Genomic DNA, 7,775 nt, shown 5'->3' with positions numbered 1-7,775 from the left:
AAGAGGGGTTATTTGGTTTTGTTGATTTTTTTTCAGACAGGTTATGTTTTACACATGGTGGTACACGCATATCACAACAACATCATCCAAGATTTTGTGTGTGTGTATTTGAGGTCGATGACTCAATATGTTCGATCAGATTATGGCATGGCCGATGGTAAAGAAGAACCAACTATCATGTTCGAGGACGAAGCATATTCTGCTCAAAATTTTCATCACCCACGGATTGCAGAAAATTGGAGAGGTCCAAAGGACCTTCAGTAATGTCCAAATCAGGGAGAGTAATGTGTGTTGTACTCTTTTTCCTTCACCATGGTTTTGTCCCAATTGGGTTTTCCTGTTAAGGTTTTAATGAAGCAACATTAAAACACATTACAAGCTCTAAATGGTTATGACATCCAAGGGGAAGTGTTATGAACTAGATTGTGGATGGCTCATAACCAAGAGATTATGATTTGTAATCTTTCCATTTATCTATGACGGTGTAATCTCTTATGTAAAGAACCTTTATGTTATGAATAAAGATAGATTTTTTAATTATTTTTATAACACTCGATTATTATATAGGGGATACTTTATGATATCAAATCCAGCCTGCCACTCTCTTAATGACACATGGTTTGTGATTCGATATGTAGGATACGACCTGGAGATGTATTGTTTTCAACTCCTTTCACATAGTGACAATACATATAAAGCCCTGATCTAATTTGTACCATGTGCAGTTATATATTTATATAATTTTCTCCGTGAATAATTAGTTATTGGTGATTTAGTAATTATATTTTCCTTTTTTTATTAATGTTTGTATTACAAGTAAAAGAATATATTACACCTTGGGTCATATTCGGAGTCATTGAATATAACACACTCAAAATATTGTTGTGTATTTGCCTTCGATTAGGCTTACTAGAATATTTTTTTTTGTTTGAAAAAGAGCATGACTTACTAGAATATGTTCTTACTGTTTTTAAATTATTAGGATTTTATTTAGTTTAATAAGAAACAACAAAAACCTAGATAAAGGGTAGAGATACATATTCATCATATATAAGGTAGATTGATATTGGAGAAGCTTTATATGCTGTTGGAAAGCCGAAGTCCCGAATTCTTAAGATTGTGCAACTTTGAGGTTCCACCATAGTTGTGATTTGGTTTTTGGATAGAAATTTTTTTCAAGTCATATAAACTTCTTTGTTTCTGTCCGAAGTTTGAAAATCGGAACGTTCTGTCATCAGAACACTTACTTCGGTTCTTTTAGCCTTTCATATGGCTTAAATTTTAGTTTTCTAACTCATTCTATTTTTGTAGTTCTTTTAACTGTTTGGCTCAGAAAGAATTACAATTTTTATTTGCTATTGGTTCTGGAAATAATGTTTTTTTTTGCTGGCTTGTGTAAAACTTTATGTTTTTTTTAATATAATCCAACAAATGACAAAAAAAAATCCAAAGTCCCTTTCACAAATTCTTTATTTTTACATTTTAAAAATTAATTATTTTTGATAGACTGCAACACTTGTCTCTAGTCAATCCAGTTAATGCCTGACGAAATCATTTGTGGCTAGAACTGTCATGACAACGTAGCTTGTCATATTACATCACATTCTGCTAAACGTAATACGGGAGTATTATTAACGATATTATCCACTAAACTACTTATGCTAGGCATTATTATTTTGCCAAAAATATGCATAATTACCAAGTAAACAAAGGAATTAAGACTGTACGCTGAAGTGGCATGGCGTTTATATTTTAAAATTAAATATGAAATTTTATATTTTAAATTAAGGAGACATAATATAAAGAAAATAATTATTAACCATTAGTTATATTAGGAGAATCCTCATAGCAGGGCCGGCCCTGAGATTTAGGGGGCTGTAGGCGGTTTTTAAAAAATTCCAGCTAAAAAATTATTTTGGCAAATTTGGGAGCCTAAAAAAAAATTTTGGAGACTTTTTCTATGTAATTTTTTCCAAAATTTTTGGAGGCATAAGGCCAATGTTTCGTTAGGTTTTGCCAAAGACCGGTCATGCCTCAGAGGTATATCCTGAAAATCAACCAATTGATGACGTAACTAGATTCTCATCAAATTATTAGTTGATAATTTTTGCTATTATAAGCCTATAATTCTGTATCGATATAAGTGTTAAGGTCTATATAGTAAACATGCTCAAGCTTCTTCTTTTTTAACACAAACATTTTCAAGCTCTAGAAAGTAAAGGGCCACCTTTTTAAAATGTCCCTGATTATCTTTTTTTTTTCTGACAAAAAAGAATATTAACAATAAAGTCTTGTAGTTTTTTGGGTGTGCATAATGATGGACCGTAGCTTTAGTTGTGATGTTAGCAAAAAAAAAAAAAAACTTTAGTTGTGATAATTGCAATAATATAAAACGAAAAGAATAGTTAAGTAAAAACTAAGTTTTTTAAAACTTTGTAAAAACTAATTTTGTTGGGAAATCTGTTTTTTTTAGAGCAAAAAAATTGTAACTATGTCCCTTTAGACTAATTTATACTACTTTATGTCTTATTAGACTAATCTTTTTCAAAATGGCAGTAATGCCCTTAAAATTGTAATTTTTTTTAAAAAAATATATATTGAGTTCGACAAGGGGGATCGATCGATCTCACTTTACAAGTTATAGTGGATCGATCGATCCCGATCATTATTCAGAACAAAAAAACCCGAAATATATACTGATCGACCTGGTCCATTTCACTCGATCGGCGAAGGTCGATTTACACAGATCGACCGATCTGTAAGAATAGATCGATCGATCCCGTGCCGAGGAAAGAATCCCAAATCGATTTTTTTGGTTTTGTATGATTATATCCGGATTGATTCCCACTTGATTTGAACCGACCAAGCATGATTTCAACTCTTTAAACTCGATTTCTCTGGGATGAAAGTGAATATTCTCAAATATTCTCAAATATTTGAATTTCTAAAAATAGGAATTTGAATTTCTAAAAATAGGACACGCCTCTTCAAGAATGTTCCATCGACAACAACCAGTAGCACCCCTTTGAATTTGAATTTCTAAAAATAGGAATGAAAGTGAATATTCTCAAATCGATTTGTCTCTTTTTTTTGTACCTTTTTCGGTTTTTTTTTTTTTTAAATCGATTTTTTAAAAAAATATAAAAGTGAATATTCTCAAATATTTTGTTTCCATATTTTTAGGAACTGATTTCTTATCCGTAGAATACAACTAATATGTAGAAATCAGTTTCTACAGTTTTTTAGAATTATAGTAATGTTTAGAATTTGATTTCTACATGTTTTAGATTTATAGTAAATCTGTAGAAGTCGGTTTCTACATGTTTTAGAATTAGATTAATGTGTAGATTTTGATTTCTAAGAATTTTAGAATGGTAGGTCAAGCGCGGAAATATTTGTAGAATACTCCTATTTACGTAGATCACGTATTCTAAACATTGTAGATTCAATGAAAAAAATAGATTTCGTTTTCTACTTCGTAGAATGTCATTTCTACTTTTTTAGAACATAATCTGAAATTTATAATTTTAAATTTTTTATAACTGGAAAATATACCATTAAGTTCATATAGGTATTTTAACAAATGTTATTATTTTTCCAAATTTTTTTTGTTTGTAAAACTATTTGTTAAAATTATTTTCATAAATATTAAAGAGTATTATAGGAAAATATGACACAAAATATAGATTAGTCTAAAAGGACATAATTACTATTTTTTTGCTCTAAAAAACAGTTTTCCCAATTTTGTTTTGCTTAACTTGTAAAAACTAAGTTTTTCCGTAGAATAATATGTGACTCTCATGATGACGATGCCTAAATCTGTTTTCTGACAATAAAAAATTGTTTATGACGCCCCGCGAAATGCGTACGCTTTGAAATATTAACACTAAAACAATTTACTACAAACCAAAATAAGTTTGCAAATGTGAATGTTTTCTTTTTAAAAGATTAAGTTCAGGTCTATTAAAAAACATTTTATGACGCACCGCGAAATGCGTAGACAAACAATAGAATGTTTAATTTGTACTTATATAAATTCTATATATAGATATATTATTAATTTATGATTCTAATGAGATCATATATTTACATAGACTTTAAAAAAATTATTACTTATTATTTAATCAATTTGTGTCATATTTTTGACCAGTCCATTCGGGACCGAAAAAAATTATTAATTTATAATGTATTAATTTAGCGACTATTAATTTATAGAGTTTCTACTCTAAGATTAGGGAACCTAAGGTGATTAATAGAAAACATATAAAGCAAGAAAACATAATTTAATTACAAATCAAATCATTAAACTAAAATGAGAGAAATCGACGATTGATAATATTTGAAGTAATAAAACATTAAATTTCAAAAAATATACCAAAACCGATTAATATACATGAGTCTACCCATAAAAAATAGATAGCAGAAACAATTATAAATTAGAATTAGGAAAATTAACATAATGTTGTAAATGCTGACAAAGAAAAAACATAATGTTGTAGATTATAAACTAACCCTTAAATTGTATGGGCAGAAGCATATAGCCTTTTTAACACTGAAATTATATTAAACTTTAAAAGAGAAGGTAAAATTCATGAATGAAACACAATGATAATCCCAGACACTAAACCCAAATAAAGGGAGACATAGGACTTAGCAAACAAGCAGCCAAAAACATCAACAACTAAAGCATATGGAAATGAAAGAAACCAAAAATATCAGAACACACCAACTCCAAGGTACCAACACATCCACCCTCCTTGCGGTGAAAAGATAAGAGTTATCAAAGTAACAATAATAACTAAGATTTTCCTTAAAAAAGGAAAAAAAGAAACTAAAGTTTTCCATAGTGATAACTGATAAGCCTTGCAAATTAAACCAGGAATCATTTGCTTCATCAACCGGCCAGAAAAAATCACTAAAATTATTATAAACATATTCATCTGTATGGTAACATTTTTATAGAATATATACAGAAAATTTTACAAGTTAAAGCACCAACTAATAATTGTCTAGATTTTAAATTACAATTGAGTTGTCTATCTTTCAAAATTTACTGTATCATTAGAGTTACCAAAATACAGAATAAATATAATTAAAATTTATAATACTAGTAGTAGAAATAAAATAGATCAAATTAGTATTTTAAAAATGATTAAAAATAAAATTACTGCTATTTATATTAAAGAAAGAACTTTTAAATTTTAAACCAAAATATTATTTTAATGATTAGGAGACTTTGTCTGTGTAGAATATAATCCAAAATAAGTTAAATTAACTATGTTAAGGAGAGTGTACTCTTCCAACATAATTTAAACGTGTAACCCCTTGAAAACTTACTAGATACAGTAGAATCTCTATAAATTAATAATCGCTTTAAATTAATAAAAAATTTTGTCTCGAGACCGATTTAAAATATGACACAAATCGATAAAATAATAAGATGATAAATTTTAGAAAGTTCTATATAAATATATAGTCTCATTAAAATCATAAAAACTAATCTAGCTACATATACATTTTATATAAGTACAAACTAAATATTATATTGTTAGTTTTATATTCATAATGAAAATACTTCTATTTCTTCTTAACATTTCAATATATTTGATAATATTTAGTAAAATTATATGTGAAACTACATATAAATTCTATGAAATATAAAAATATACACCAAATAATATAGTAAACAGTATGAAAGTCAAAAATTTTAAACTAATGTATATATGGTGATATCAAATATTTTTCTAATTTTGTAAATAAAAATAGAAAAAAATCTTAAAAAAAAAACTTTTGTAAATTAATAATTATATAAATTAATAAAATATAAATATCCGAACATTATAAGTTTATAGAGTTTTACTGTATAAAATTCTTAGCTAATAAATCAAATTTACGTTTGTGCATTTTTCTGAGGTGCACCAGAACATTATATAATAGATATAAGATCAAATTGAAGCTAAAAAAATGTTCTATCTTGCAGTTCTCCTTTTATATATCTTTCTAACTTTTAACACAGTCATTCTGTTTAAATTAATGAACAAACGTCCGCTGAAAACTATTAATAAATGAAAAGCTATAAAATATATTATGATATTATAAAAATAAATGAAAAAATATTTAAATACATTTATATTATAAAAATAAATGAAAAAATATTTAAATACATTTTTCTGAACAATTATACATCTCCATAATTTTACCAGTCCGACGATGATTATTTGTTATCGATCATAGCTCAAACTATGTTACATAAATCAAAACATATAGGTACAATCTTATTAAAAGGAAAGATAATTTTCAAGGGTACAAAGAATTTCGTTGTTTTTCTTCCAAATCATCATATGTATATTAAATAACAAAAAAAAATTTAACTATGTCTTCTACTTATGTGCACCTTGCGAAACCGCTAATGTAAACTAAACCAAGTCAAAAGTACTTTTCCGTTTCAGTATAAACAATGTTTACAGACAATACCAAACCGTTAAAAATCAATTAGGTAAAAAATTCTTTCTCAAATAAAGAAATTAGGTAAAATGATTTATACTTGAGAAACGGAATAGAACGAAATTATAACAAATTAACAAGAGGCTATAATCTAATCATCGTTGGCAAAAAGAGAAGAAGATCAATATCTAATCATTGAATTAACGCTTAATCCATTATAAACAATAAATAAAATGATTAGACTTCCAATAACTTCGTTTGTCGTATTCACTTGATGGAGCTGGGAAGTACATAAATACAAGTACAGCGCTTAATGTGTGACTATCCATGTGGCTAATCATGTAGTTTATTAATTTAAAATTGCTGGAGTTACATTTAAATATCAGTTCAAATGAAAATAATGTTAATAATCTAATCGAGCACGTATCCCTAATCTTTTCCAAAGGACACATGCTGACTTTGGCTGCTAAATCGAGATCTTTAGGTATGTCGTCTGTTAGTTAGTAGTTAATTTTAAAAATATATCTTCCAGACTTCCACAAAGAAGGTCATGTATCATGTTTAGCCTTCTTTGATCGCGAAGTCAGTAACTGTTTTGATAATTTTATATCTTTTAAATTAAACCATATTTTAATGTTGGAACCAAAAACTAATGAAAATTTCAACATAAAATCAGAAAACAAACAACATAATAGTTTTTTTTTTTTTTTTTGAGAAAACAACATAATAGTTCGTTTGTATCTCGCGATTGCATGTTCACAAGTCTTATTTGATAATGCAAGTACAATACTGTTCTCTTAGTATTACTCCCTCTATTTCTAAATAATATATGTTTAAAATTTTTCACAAATATTAAAAAAAAAAAAATTTAACTATCAATGCATTAATTTTTGAAATTATAACAATTTTTCATAAATTTAAACCAATAGAAATTCAATAAATTTAAAATTTTCAATTAATATTTCTTAAAATTTATAGTTCATTATTAAAAATACATAGAAAATCTAAAACATTGATCTTTTAGAAATAAGTAAAAAGTGACCGAACATGCATTATTTAGAAATTGAGGGAGTACTATATTATTTCGATATCTTAAAAGAGAGGTTGATGGCAAATATTTTCTTTGAAAAAATCAAGATATACTTTCTCAAAAAAATCAAGATATATACACTTTCTAGGTCTTTATCTTGCACACAGAGTAAAGTTTAGTTTACACTACTATAATAAAGCAGTTTATTTTTATAGTAAATACAATTTTCAATCGTGCAACTATTTTCTAGTATAATAAAAAAATTATTTTATTTTATATTTTTCTGTTGCTTTCTCAATTT

The sequence above is a fragment of the Brassica napus genome, chromosome C2, assembly GCF_020379485.1.
Source record: "Brassica napus cultivar Da-Ae chromosome C2, Da-Ae, whole genome shotgun sequence".
Taxonomy (NCBI): domain Eukaryota; kingdom Viridiplantae; phylum Streptophyta; class Magnoliopsida; order Brassicales; family Brassicaceae; genus Brassica; species Brassica napus.
Note: the sequence above shows the minus strand (reverse complement) of the source record.